Below are 15,262 nucleotides of genomic sequence, written 5' to 3'. Positions count from 1 at the left end.
CTGGGCAGTCCATTCCAATGCCTAACAACCCTTTCAGTAAAGAAGTTCTTCCTAACATCCAACCTAAACCTCCCCTGGCGCAACGTTAGCCCATTCCCCCTCGTCCTGTCACCAGGCACGTGGGAGAATAGACCAACCCCCACCTCTCTACAGCCTCCTTTAAGGTACCTATAGAGAGCGATGAGGTCTCCCCTGAGCCTCCTCTTCTCCAGGCTGAACAATCCCAGCTCCCTCAGCCGCTCCTCATAAGACTTGTTCTCCATACCCCTCACCAGCTTCGTTGCCCTTCTCTGGACTCTCTCAAGCACCTCCATGTCCTTCTTGTAGCGAGGGGCCCAAAACTGAACACAGTACTCGAGGTGCGGACTCACCAGAGTCGAGTACAGGGGGACAATCATCTCCTTAGACCTGCTGGCCACACTGCTTCTTATACAGGCGAGGATGCTGTTGGCCTTCTTGGCCACCTGAGCACACTGCTGGCTCGTGTTCAGCCGACTATCAACCAGTATTCCCAGGTCCTTCTCTGCCAGGAAGCTTTCCAACCACTCTTCTCCCAGCCTGTAGCGCTGCTTGGGGTTGTTACGCCCCAGATGCAGGACCCGGCACTTGGCCTTGTTGAACTTCATGCAGTTGGCCTCAGCTCATCGGTCCAGCCTATCCAGATCCTCCTGCAGAGCCTTCCTTCCCTCGAGCAGATTGACACACGCACCTAACTTGGTGTCATCTTCAAACTTACTGAGGGTGCACTCGATCCCCTCATCCAGGTCATCGATATAGATATTAAAGAGGACTGGCCCCAGCACTGATCCCTGGGGGACTCCACTAGTAACCGGCCTCCAACTGGATTTGGCTCCATTCACCACAACTCTTTGGGCCCGGCTATCAAGCCAGTTTTTAACCCAACAAAGTGTACACCAGTCCAAGCCACGAGCAGCCAGTTTCTTGAGGAGAATGTTGTGGGAAACGGTGTCAAAAGCCTTACTGAAGTCAAGGTAGATCACATCCACAGCCTTCCCCTCATCCACCAAGCGCGTCACTTGGTCACAGAAGGAGATCAGGTTTGTCAAGCAGGACCTACCTTTCATAAACCCACGCTGACTGGGCCTGATCGCCGGTTGCCCTGCAAGTGCCGCGTGATGACACTCAAGATAATCTGCTCCATGAGCTTCCCTGGCACTGAGGTCAAACTATCAGGCCTATAGTTCCCCAGGTCTACCCTCCGACCCTTCTTGTAGATGGGCGTCACGTTTGCTAGCCGCCAGTCGACTGGGACCTCCCCTGATATCCAGGACTGCCGATAAATGATGGAAAGTGGCTTGGCCAGCTCCTCTGCCAGTTCGCTCAGTACCCTCGGGTGGATCCCATCCTGCTCCCCATCCCCTTCCACCAGCTCAGGGTACCAGGTATCCAGAGAACAACCGGTCTTGCCGCTAAAGACTGAGGCAAAGAAAGCATTGAGCACCTCAGCCTTTTCCTTATCTTTTGTAACTAAGTTTCCCCCCACATCCAGTAAAGGATGGAGATTCTCCTTAGTCCTCCTTTTTGCGTTGATGTATTTGTAAAAACATTTTTTGTTATCTTTAACGGCAGTAGCCAGATTGAGCTCCAGATGAGCTTTGGCCTTTCTAATTTTGTCCCTGCACAGCCTCGCAACATCCTTATAGTCCTCCTGAGTGGCCTGCCCTCTTTTCCAAAGATTATAAACCCTCCTTTTTCTCCTAAGCTCGAGCCACAACTCTCTGCTCAGCCAGGCCGGTCTAGTTCCGCGTCAGCTCGTCTTTGGGCACGTGGGGACAGACCGCTCCTGAGCCATTAAGATTTCCTTCTTGAAGAGTGCCCAGCCTTCCTGGACTCCTTTGCCCTTCAGAACCTCCTCCCAAGGGACTCTGCCAACCAGTGTCCTGAACAGCTCAAAGTCAGCCCTCCGGAAGTCCAAGACAGCAGTTTTACTGGTCCCCTTCCTGACTTCACCAAGAATAGAGAACTGAACCATTTCGTGGTCACTCTGCCCAAGACAGCTCTCGACCACCACATCTCCCACCAGTCCGTCACTGTTTGTGAACAGAAGGTCTAGTGGGGCACTTCCCCTGGTAGGCTCTCTAACCAGCTGCGTCAGGAAGCTATCTTCCACGCTCTCCAGAAACCTAGACTGCTTTCTCTGGGCTGTGTTGTGCTTCCAGGATATGTCTGGGAAGTTGAAGTCCCCCACGAGAATGAGCGCTGATGATTTCACGGCTTCTGTCAGCTGCCTGTAGAACTCCTCATCAGTCTCCTCATCCTGGTTCGGTGGTCTATAACAGACCCCCACCAGGATGCTTGCCTTGTTGGCCTCCCCTCTGATCCTAACCCAAAGAGACTCAATCTTATCATTCCCAGCCTCAAGTTCCTCAACATCTAAACACTCTCTAATATAGAGAGCCACACCGCCACCCCTTCTGTGCTGCCTGTCCCTTCTGAAGAGCCTATAGCCAGACATTGCAGCACTCCAGCCATGCAAGTGGTCCCACCACGTTTCCGTGATGGCAACCAAGTCATAGCCTTCCCGCTGCACGATGGCTTCCAGCTCCTCTTGTTTGTTACCCATGCTGCGTGCATTAGTGTAGATGCACTTCAGTCGGGCCATTGCCTTCTTCCCCGGCTTTGCCATTGTTCCCCCCGGCACAGCTCCAACAAGCCTAATTTCAGCCCCATCCCCCTTCTTTCCTAGTTTAAAGCCCTCTCAACGAGCCCTGCCAGCTCCTGGGCTAGGATCCGTTTTCCCCTTAGAGATAGGGACCCGTCTGCGGTCACCAGGCCGGGTGCCGAGTAAAGCGGCCCATGGTCAAAAAACCCGACATTTCTGTGTTGGCACCAGCCTCTGAGCCATGTGTTAATCAGGTGGGCTTTCCGTGTCCTCTCGGTACCCCTCCCTGCTACTGCAGGGATGGACGAAAACACCACCTGTACTCCCCCTCCATCCACTAACCATCCCAGTCCCCTAAAGTCCCGTTTGATAGCCTTCAGGCTTCTCTCTTCAAGATCATCACTGCCAGCCTGGACTATCAAAAGAGGGCAGTAGTCAGAGGGGCGAACCAGGTTGGGAAGCTTTCTGGCAATATCCCTGACCCTGGCCCCAGGGAGGCAGCAGACTTCCCTACGGGTAGGGTCAGGTCGACAAATAGGGCCTTCTGTTCCCCTGAGAAGGGAGTCGCCTACTACGATCACCCTTCTGTCTTTCTTGGTGGAGGCAGTCTTGAGGCGTGGAGTCGGCTTCCCCGCCCTAGGCATCCTCCTGGGTAGACTTTCTACCGCGTCCTCACCCACCGGTCTCTCAAGCTCCAGGGCCTCAAATCTGTTACGTAAGGGCACCTGGGAAGGTGGGGCTGGTAGGGGGGGGCGTTGCCTGAAAGGTCGAGCAGGGACCTGTCTCCATCCCTCCTCAACTTCTACGTCGCCCCCCTCTGCCCGACAGCGACAGGGCAGGGGGTCCATCCCCATTAGGGGTGTCTCACCCTGGTACCTCTCCTTCAGGCCCTGCAGGGAGTCACTCTACCAGTCTATCTCCCGCTCACACTCCCTAATAGCCCTCAACCTCTCCACCTCCTCTTTGAGTTCTGCCACCAGGCGGACCAGGTCACCCACCTGCTCGCACCTCACACACACGGTGCCTCTGCCTCCCTCAGGTGGCAGCAACAGGCTCAGGCAGTCCCTGCACCCAGAGACCTGAACTGCCGCATTGTTGAGCAGGCGGTCAGTCTGGGTGGCCACAGACTTTCTAGAGAGAGTGCTCTGCCTGGTGAAGACCATCGCAGCCCAGCTAGCAGTCGACAGCCATTAAAGATGTTGTTCTTATGGGCGGGGGGAAACTCTGCCCCCTCTGCCCTCCCTGCTCGCCCTGCCTGCACGAACTGCCACGCAAACTGCCGCGCCCCGCCCTTCTGAAGCGCCACGCCCTGTTTGCCCGCCCTCGTCACTGCGCTCCTGGTCGCTCGCACTCCCTAGGGGCTGCTTTTGAACGGCCGGGGAGGGGGCGCTGCTGGCTCCGCCTACGCCTCATCAGCCTCCCTCACGGGGCTGCCGGGTCCTGGCGGCTCCCTCGAGCGGCCTCGATGTTGGAAAAAAAGCCCTGCCTGTCCCGGTCCCCTGATCCGCTGCAGAACGCATCTTCCCCAGAGCCGATCGCCTTGGCAAGTCAAATGTGTGACATTCCCAGTTAACATCTGGCAAGTTGAAGTCACCCATACGGACAAAGGTGGATGATTTAGAGGTATATCTTAATTTCTTAAAGAGTAATTAATCAATGTCAACATCCTGTCTTGGTGGCCTATAGTAGACTCTCACAATGACATCTGCTTTATTTGCTTGTCCTTTAAAACTTACCCAGAGGCTCTCAACCATGTCATTGTCAACTGCAAGCTTCATACAGTTCATCCCCCTTCCCTCCTCCACCCCCCCCCCATACAGTATAATACAGAAGAAACTTTACTTTATTAATTTAGTAAAGTTTAAACTGATGATTACAAAAAAAAAAAAAACCAACAAAGTTTTCCAAAGTATGTAATTCAAAAAATGCATCATGTCAACTGATTGAAGTAAAAATTGTTATTTTCCCCTGGTTCATAAAACTTTCCTGAACCTACACAGTAGGAATATTAACAACATTCAAATATTCATTCTTATAAATAAATTCAATAAATAAATACAGCTTTAAGTCTGCTAATGATATTTCCAGTGGAAGTTAGATGATTTTGTCCCTAACTGCCCAAAGATTCTATTATTTAAAAACAAAACAAAACAAAACAAAACAAAACAAAACATTTAAACATTAAACATTTCTCTATCGGTTTGTCTTATTAAACATCTACAGTGGGTATGTAAAGTGTCAGACTATTTCAAAAAGGTGATCTTCAACAAAACCGGAAACAAAATGTACAAAATAATATCCTAATATACATCAAACAAGGTAGTAAGTCTTCCCCATCTTCTGTATTTAATGTTATATAACACAAAATTTGCATATTATAGCTTAATACATTTTTTAACATAAAATTTTACAACCACCCTTAAGATAAGCAATATATAAGGGAATGTAAAATTGTTTAAAATGTAATTTATGAGTATTAAAATTAACATTTCCAATTACAAAGTGTAATATTTATTCTCTAGAGGTCAATGATATGACATTTCATTTTCAGTCATATTTGACTTTCTACCCTTTGTGCTTCTAAGGCCAATGCATTGGCACAAACTAACTCACTCTTTAATGCTGCTTCTTTACCACTTGATTTTATTTCATAAATCCTTCAAACTAATAGAAAAATATATGCAGTCCTGATGTAATTCTCTTAAAATTAGGGGCACAGCTCAAGAAATAAATTAATTTTAATGTGTTTTTTTTATATTATGTGCAGTAATGTCTAGGAAACTCTAATAGCAGTTTCATTGCATTAGGCACTGAACATACAGAGTAAATAGTAAGTTCCTTCATCCCCCAAAATATGTAACTTAAATATTTCAATGAAAAATTAGATTTTCTTTTGTCCTTTAAATGATTGTGTCTGATATTCATAAATAAGTAAATAAACAAAATAACAAAAAAATCATTATTCTATTTGATCTGATTATTTTAAGTATAATAAGGAATATACCAGAAAATGGATTCTTCTTTCAACAGTAATAAGAAAGCTTGTGAAATTTTGTGTGTCCATACTAGAACACTTCCAGTGCAATGGCTTTACATGTGAATTGTCCTGTATCTGTGGGTTTGAAAAGCTGGAGATTTTCAAAGGGAATATGTTTGTATAAGATTTGCATATTCTTCTCAGTGACTCAATTATGTCAGAAACAGATTAAAAAAAAAGAAAAAAAAAAACAGTGCTGAAATCTCAGCTTTGGAGTCTTGCTATTCATGAATTGTAGCTATAAGTAAAAAGAAAACCAGATGTTTAGAGTTCCCTGTATATTTTGAAGACACGAATTATGCATCTGTGTTTACTTTGTGTTCAGTACTTGTTAATTCAATTGTCTTTCCTTGTCTGTAAGGAAAAAATAAAACTTACATAGGCCTGTTACACACACAAAATACAAGTAAAAAAGTAAGACTTGCTTAGTCTAATAACTGAAGAAGACGTGTTGCTCTGTCAGATACTTTAAGGTGATCTTGTAAGAAGCAGTCAGTGATATTCAGCTCTGAGTAGAAGAGTAGTTACTAGGAAGAGCAACAATATTACATACACAGTATGGATATGTCCCAATTCTATTACATCCAGAGACCTGTTCAGGTTTGTTTCTGTCTTTTTGCAAGCCTTGACAGAAAGTTGACTGTACAAGCCATTAATTTTAAGAACAATTCACTTCATCAGATTTATCCAGGTTGAGAGAAAGAGTTATTTGTTATAAGCTAAAAGTCAAGTATACTCTAAAACAAAATCAGCTACCTAGTAAAACAGAACGATATGAAATATAACTGGGTATTAAACTGGAGAGCGGAAAGAAGGTAATTATTTTTAAATATGGCACCAAATTAAGGAACAGTTGGTATTTGCAAAGAACAGATGTTAAAAATCATTATTGTAACCACTGGCAATATTGTATCTTATAATAAGCAATACACTAACACAAAATAGTGTGGGAGCAAAAAGAAACCTATGGTGATAGTACTCAGTTTTCAGAGCAAAAAAGCTATCTCGATTAATGTTAATTGAGATATTAAAATGTAGTATATACCTTAAATCATCTTACAAAGGTATGTTTTCTCATTAACTGAGAAAAGAGAAATCAGCATCCTTTCATCAGAAAAGGAGCCTATGTGCCTAAATCAGTAAGAAAGTTCACCAAACCCTGAATAAAGACTGAAACATAAAGAAAAATGAGAGTGAAGCCTTATTGAGTGCTAAGTGGAAATGAGCTTCTCACATCTGCAGCTGAGCATATGACAAACATCATTATTGTGAACATAAATATAACTATGTAAGTTATACGCACATTTGAACAGTGCAAAAGTACTACTCCCCAAAGGGGGATGTCACAGACTGCTGCTAGCCAACCAAGGAAAAGAACTACATTTCCTCATTTCCTATACCCTACTGTAAACATATTGTTTCAGAATCAATGGGCCATTCAACAGAGATGTCAAAGGAACAATATGAAAATGTGAACCAACTGACTATCTAGCTCACAGTACAGTTAACTAATAATGAAACAGGAAGAAATTATGTGCCAGAAAACAAATACACAAAGGAAACCTCAACAAATAAATAAATAAATAAATAAACAGGAGTGGGGGCTGCTGTGGTAGGCGGAGAAGTTAAAAGATAGAATGCACCCTCAAATACACTGGGGTAGGTCCTTTTTTTTTTTATTATTATTGGTTGGTTGGTTAGTTTTGGTTTTGGTGTTTTGGTTTTCCTACAGTTAAGAGCTATCAGAAGTTGGCATACTCCATGACCATAGAGAAAGAACTTCCAAAGAACTTCTGAGAATGGAGTATGATCTGTCTTGATTCTCTCTTCCTCTGCTGCTGTTTTTTAATTTTGTTTTTGTTTGTTTGTTGTTGTTTTTATAACAAAATATTTTTTTAAAAAATGATATCTTTAGGTAGTATATGTTTTTTGTTGATGTTAATATCAATAATTTAAATACACAGATTAGGAAGACAGATAGATAAAAGGCCTGGGATTACAAGTTGCAAAAATACAAGCTTCTCTTTAGAACAAAACCAGAATAAAACCTAAAGTTGAACTTTTCCCAGTTTACATGGACAACCTCACCTAATAGCACTATTTTGAAAGGTTTTAGTCCATTTTTCTCAGGGTTTTAAAATATTTTCTGCAGCCTGTACTTGTCTTGATGGTCCCAGCTTCATTTTCTAATATTACTGCTTATTATATTTTATGTGTTCCTTTCCTACGTTCTAATAACAAAATTGAATTTTCAAGGATAAAAAAAAGACAGGAGGGGAAAGACTTACATAATGTAATTCATACAAAAGTGCTGCAAGTGGCTCATTTAGACATTGTTTTGACATATGGGCTAAATTAAGACTTTAAATAGTGCAATACATCTTTTAATACAAAAGAAAGAGTATAAATGGGACTCAATTAATGAGCAGAAAATGTAAAAGACATACTGGAAAAGCTTCAAATTGCTTACTAAAATAAACCAGCAAAATTAATAGATAATGACTCCTGTAGCTCACTGTCATGTCCTCTTAACCACAACATCAATCAGAAAAACAAACAAACAAACAAAAAAACTTGCTTACACCCACTTATTTTACTTATTTAAGTTGCATGGGTGAACACTCTGATGAGGATAATTGTATTTTTAAATTGCCAACACAGAAGTAAATAAATAAATAAAAAAAAGTTTATTCTTCAACAACAAGGCATCTATTAAAAACTCTTGAACCCTCAAGGTGAAGGGATGGATTCTGCAGGTGGATGAGTGAAGTCAAAGCAGACAGCCCAGCCATGGGAGAGGGAAAAATGCAGAGAGGAAGGAAAGGAGCAAGTCTCTGTCACAATTCACCAGTACTGGTTTTCTTCCCTAGGGCCTGGAAGGAGGGGCAAAAGGCAGCAATATACAAAACTGTGTGTTTAGCTGCAAAATGAAGAAGACAACATAAGGCTTTATTTCCTTTCCTATAACTGTTAATGCAACTGCATATTACTGTCTTGTGGGATAATTCACTTCTGGCTTCAACAATTTTATTTCATGCTTACAGAGGAAAAACTGATGAGGTGTTGTGATTATTTATATTAAGCATGAATGTTGTCTTTCTCAGAAACATCCCAAACTAATGTATATTTCTTCTACACATGGTGTGAAAACTCCACTTTATAGTTGCTACCTAATCCTTTATTAGTAAACCACCTTTTTTATTTTCTCACATAAAAGTAGATGATTTCTGGTGTAGATAAATATGTAAAATGCAAAATATTAAGATCATTTACTTAACTCTTTGTTGGTTTTGACCTAATAGTACGAAGACTTTTTCTTGCTGCAACATTTTTAATTTCTTACAAGGCAATCTAACCAAACCTTCATCCAAGGCCCTATGACTTTTAGCACCGCCTTAGACTTAAAAATCCTTTTAAGTATTATTATTTATTTTATCTGGTTTCTGCTGTACTACAGTTCTATTTTTTTTTCTACTTTCATTCTTGATCACTGTCATAAACATGGTACTTTCTGATTGTTATTTTATATGTCATTTACTATAATACTCTTTTCAAGGTTGCTAGTATGCCCTACAGAGTAGTTTCTCTGTGTCTTCAGATGTTTCCAACTTTTTTCCTCATGAATTTTTAATTTATTGAAATTTTTTAACTTTTGAAATGGTCATGCACTGATATTTTAAAGAGAGACAGGAGAAAAAAATAATATGTCAGATGAGGTAAAACACCCTAAATTCAGACTGAAAATTATGATCCAAAGGGTCCGTAGTTAACTATTTAGCATATGACAGAGGAAGTCTCCATGGAGAGGAACTGTGGGCTCTGGCCTTCAATAAGCTTCCAATGAAAAAAACCACTAATATCTTCCTTCACTTTGTAAGCACTATCATTTAACTACTGTGGGCATTGCTGTTGTTTTTAAATGATGGTGCAATACTTCCACAGCAACAGTGGAGAATTTATAACTTCAGAAACAAGCACGATAAGTCTCTGCTGATATTCCTGGATACAGTGTCATATTGAGAAAGAACAAGCAGAAATTAAATTACTCACAATAAGCTTTCAGAAACAGACTTATTTGCCCATAGTCTTTCTATGTGCTGTGGTATCTATAGCTATAGCTATAGCAATAGGTATATAATCTATCTATATTTATACCTGTATTTTTTTCCCCTGTACCTTTTTCCGCAGAGGAAAGACTAAAGGACATTTAGGTATATTTGCTTTCTTACATCTGTACACATACGCAGGCCTGAAACTTTCCAGCTGTAGTCTATCATAACCTGTTTAATTATGTTATCTTGCTTTGGTCAGTTTAATAATTGCATATATAAAGCAAAGATATCTTTCTCTGTTTGTTCTGGATGCTATATGCAGCTAAATCTTATAAAAAATTAGGTTTGGTCATTCACACAATCTCAAGGATAAACAGTGCAATGATTTAGATATGAGTTGGCAGTGTGGAGAAATATGATTGAGAGCAAGCACTGAATTGAGAGTCTAGAATGCAGAAGAGAAGTGAGCAGTTTTTAATGAAATTAAAATATTACAATAAAGGAAACACTTCATGCAAATGAATAGAGATAGATAACAAACTTTACATCTGAACATTGTTAAACTGCCCAGGGAACAAGAATGTGTTATAAATAGGGCAATCTTTCGAAAGAAACGATGAAAAGTTTATCATACAAAAAATTTTGAGAGAACTACATAGCTATTGTGGTATTTAATAAAGAAACAGTTAATCATGACAGAGGAGTATATTAAAATATATGAAAAAAATAATAATGTTTTAAAATCTGCTAATAATGAAGGTGAAAAGAAAAGATACACATGAAATAATAGGAAAGATATACATGAAATAACAGTATTCGAAGTGGTCATTGTGGATAGTACTAAAAAATAATGGGCTTCACTCTAAGGAAGAAAGTATGAGATCACTCTAAGGAAGAAAGTATGAGATTAGATATCAGAAAAAAATATACATTTGTTTTTTACCATCATGGAGAATACTTAAGTGCTGTTTCTTGTGTTTAAAACAATAGGCATTGGAGTAGAAGTGTTTTAGGTAGGTTGCAATTTGATGCAACAAGAAAAAGTCTGAGAGTGATAGAGGTCTAGACGTAAAGTGGAAGCTATGTTATACCATACAGCTTTTAGAACAGGTTATTCAAACATCTGCCAGTGATGTTTTAAATTCATTTGACTCTGTCTTTGGGCAAAGGAGTGATCTAATAACATGTTAAGGTCCATCCCAGTCTCATTTCCTATAATTACAGGACACTGGGATATGAGGTCATGTTAACATCGTATCTTTTAATATCCGAAGGTTGCCGAACCATTTGTTTCAAAAATCAGTTTTCAAAAACATATTTGTCTCCAGACAATATTTCTACCTGTTATCTTATTGTCCACCACTTAAACATTTAAAGATTGATTTACACTAACTGGATGAAGACTTTTTCTGTTTTCAATAGATTTTAAACTACTGAAATAATGAATAAAGCACAGAAACACTTTTTTTTTTTTAACTTTATCTCTCTATCATTCTCTGATATCTTTTAAATCTTTTTATGTCATTAGTTTCAGAATGTGGTGGGTTTGTTTATTTTGTTTTGTTTTGTTTATTCGTTTGTTTGTTTTTCCCCATTCCTATTCTTGTCCCTTTGTAAGCTCTCATCAACATCAGATAGCCTGGCATCAAAACTAAGAAGGACAGTGATTTTGATTTGAACTAGTGAGTATAGTATCTGAATCTCATTTAAAAATCCACTCCTATTCTGAGTTGATTATAACGTCTTTATAAAACATAATGCTTTCTGCCCTTCTAGATCATGAATATGGTCTAACAAGAGCTGACTTCCACATCTAACCTCCGTTTTGAAAACCAGTGATATAGAAAAAACAATAGTTTTTTTTCCTTTAGAGAATTTATTTCATTTCTGGATTAGTATTAATTTAAAAACATTCCTGAGACTTCAGTCCCTGGTCAGATAGAAATTACAGTTTTAGGAACATGACAATGAATGTACCATCCACTTCACTTAATTCACAGAATTAAATAGCAATGTCAAATTAACCAAACAAAAGAAAAAGCTTGGAAATTTGTTTCACATATTCACATAAATACGTGTATTTTTGCATTAAATATTTGAAAGCTGAGTACTGATGCCAGAGTCTGAGGTTTATTTGCAATATGCAGGTTTATCCATTTTAAATAAAAGAACTTGCACAACTCCCAGATGCTTGTTTTGCTTAAAAATAAATTGCTTATTCAGCTTATGGAATATTCTAAAGTGCTTTATATCAACCAAAGTTACTATCACATATATTTGAGTGATTTTTGGCTTTACCGAGGATCATTATTTATGTAATTCCAACAGATATATGACTCCTCTACAACACACTTTCATTAAGATTTAATAGGTTATTCCTAGTGAGTTAGCTTCTTTCGTTCTTTCAATTTTTTCCCCATACTATCTCTTGTTATTACATAAAATCAAATTTTAAGAAGTAATGCACCTCAGTGACATTTCATAGTGGAGAATGGGTTTCTGAATTCTTAGCAGAGCAATACTTAAGAAAGAATGTCTTACAGATGTTGGAGTACTCTCTGTTTTTCATGTGGTAGTACAATAAGAAACATGACAGGGAAAGGAGGAGGAACCTTGAAGTGGTAAGAAATGAAATCTTGGGGGAAAGAAGTTGAGTGACCTTCCTCTGTCATATGGATGGCATAGTCCCAGATCAATGATCAGTTCTATCAGGACACATGCAACTGCCTGAGTGACCCCAACTTGCAATTTCTGGTGGGTATCAGTTAATGCTGTAAAGAAGAGCTGGACTGGTAATAAATAGAAGGGAATGGAAGGGAAAAAAAACCGAAGACGTTTTGATACAAATTTCCAAACAGTATGAATCCTCAGAGAAGGACTGATGGCCCAGCACACGCTATATCTGCTGAGTTTACTTTGTGTATATGTATATGTAATTTCATGAAGGTCTCATGCTGAAAACTGTATTTTACTTTTATGTATGTCTTCCCATGTTTTCTGAATTGTAATAAAAAGAATTATTATGATGAAAGAATGGCTGAATTCAGCACTCACGTGTCTAACATGTAAGTCAAGCAAGCAAAAAAAAAAAAAAAGCTGAGCAATGCACAGCAATGATATGCAAAGAAAAGGAATCTTGCTTTGCTAATTGACTAAATATATCAAATACAAGATGAAAAAGTCAAGCTATGGTATTATGTGGTCGAGATATTATGTTTCTTTTGAACTCCAAAATTCAGGGAGAGGAGTGAATTATTAACTTTGTCCTGAATTCCTTCATTGTTCAATCCATCAGCTGAGGTTTTGATCCAAACCAGAAACCTTGCAATTGACATACATATTATCTCCTTCCCATTTTAAAGCCAAAATGGCAACCAAAAACATCTCAAAACATGAATATTTAATTGCATCTTCTGTGTAAATTAAAAGGAAACACAAAATGAGTGTTAAATATATAAGATAAATAAATATATAAAAAAATAAATATATATATATAAATAGATAAATAAAAAGATAAGCCATAAAGATGATAAACAGACCCCACATTTCTTCTATAATACAAAATTTACTTCTCCCATGTTTACCTATATGAAGTCTCATGGTGTAAATCTGCAGAAGTTAATAGTCGCTGAAAAAACAGATTGTAATGCCAGAGATGGCTTCTAATGTTAAGATTCCAAAATCCTCTTTATTTGAAGTCCTCTTAAACTTCAAACTCTAATGTCTGTCTTGTTTTTCAGTCTCTTGAAAATGATGCGTGGTATATATTATTTGAACATAAAGAAAAAATTCCCACTTGAACACCTTGTTTTGTATAAAATGCTTATCCATGTAATTCTGCTTACTGAATATAATCATAAGACACTGTATATCCTTGTTGGGTTTCTTTTTGTTGTTGTTGTTTGGAATTGCTAAGCCACTATCCATCATATATGAGAAGCTGAGGCAGTCTTGTGAAGTTCACACTGACTGGAAGAGAGGAAACATCACCCCCATTTTTAAAAAGGGAAATAAAGGAAGACCCAGGAAACTACAGACCAGTCAGTCTCACCTCTGTGCCTGGCAAGATCATGGAGTGGATCCTCCTGGAAACTATGCTTAGGCACATGGAAAATAAGGAGGTGATTGGGACAGCCAACATGGTTTCACTAAGGGTAGATCACGCCTGAGAGATCTGGAGTGATGCTTTCAGGTGTGGTGCCCCCAGCACAAGAAGGACGTGAAAGTATTAGAACGAGTCCAGAGAAGGGCCATGAGGATGATCAGAGGTCTGGAGCACCTCTCCTATGCAGACAGGCTGAGAGAGTTGGGGTTGTTTAGCCTGGAGCAGAGAAGAATCTGGGGAGATCTTATAGTGGTTTTCCAGTACCTGTGGGAGGTGTCCCTGCCCATGGTAGAGAAGTTTGAATTAGATGGTCTTTAAGGTCTCTTCCAACCCAAACCATTCTAGGATCTTATGTTTCTATGATTCTTAAACAAGCAAATACAAGTCAGAGTGAACAAGGACTATAATTCAGTTCTAAAATGGTCTTACTGGTGATTTGTACATTATGTCTGTCACTGGCTCTTCTCTCTAGTGGTTATTCCTTCTTTTTCTGTTCTCAGTGGATATAGGAAGCCCCACGTAGCACTGGGAGATGATGCCCTCTGCTGAACTGCACGTGTCTCTCCTGTAGGATGCTGAATAGTGCATCTGAGGCAGCTGGGGGGAAAGATCACAATCTATGTTCTCACTGGGTTGTCAAGGGTACTCGAATTAACACCAAATAGACTGATTTTGAATGTTTTTCCTGTTTTTCTTTTAATGACCCTTACTCTGCTTGTGAGTACTAGTACTTACAACAGTATCCTTCTCTGTATTCAGTGTTGTAGCACAGCAATATTTAGACATATAAATAAGAGTTATGGAAATAAAGTAGCTGTCGAGACCTTGGAAATGTATGTGGATACATACACATGTAGATTCTCATATACATACACATATGCACTCCTATTTACATCTATAATCAATACTTCCAGCCCTAATACTCCTTCCTGCAAACAGGAAAACAGAATTTCATGCAGATTTCAGATTTTTGACCAAACATCCATTAGCCAAAAGCATGATTTAAAGTCTAAGACACATGAATCACGTGGAAGTTGACTGCTTTTATCATGAATGTGAACTGTTGTGCAAGCAGGTACATGGCTGTATCCACTTTGATTCACTGATCTTTTTTAAAGATGTAAACCTATTTTTCCAAGACAAATGAAGTGATAAATGTAATAAACCTAAGCACTCATTTTAGGAAAAAAGCAAATGGTTTTAGCATTTTGCTGAAGAAGTAAAAGCCCCATAAGACACAGCTTTCACCTCCCCAAAAAGGTAGACTCGAAAGACCAAAGGAAAAATAATAATAAAAAAAACAAAAACTTTTTGCCTAAAAATGAATCAGCAACAAAGGTGCAAGGAAGGGGATAAGGCCAGCATACTAGGGTGAAGGTTCATTCCACACACATCCCCAACTATCGTCGTTTCCCCCCACTCCCCAAGAAACACCCAGCAAACAG

At 39.6% G+C, this 15,262-nt stretch overlaps 1 protein-coding gene across 10 annotated transcripts in view; it reads right to left on the bottom strand.

The window, feature by feature from the left end:
• The window catches only part of LOC106034976 (cadherin-19), a 116,496-nt gene that overhangs the window by 77,924 nt on the left and 23,310 nt on the right, over positions 1-15,262 (bottom strand). The window lies entirely within an intron of this gene.

This window comes from Anser cygnoides, chromosome 2, assembly GCF_040182565.1.
Source record: "Anser cygnoides isolate HZ-2024a breed goose chromosome 2, Taihu_goose_T2T_genome, whole genome shotgun sequence".
Lineage (NCBI taxonomy): Eukaryota > Metazoa > Chordata > Aves > Anseriformes > Anatidae > Anser > Anser cygnoides.
This window is presented reverse-complemented; position numbering and strand designations above follow the sequence as displayed.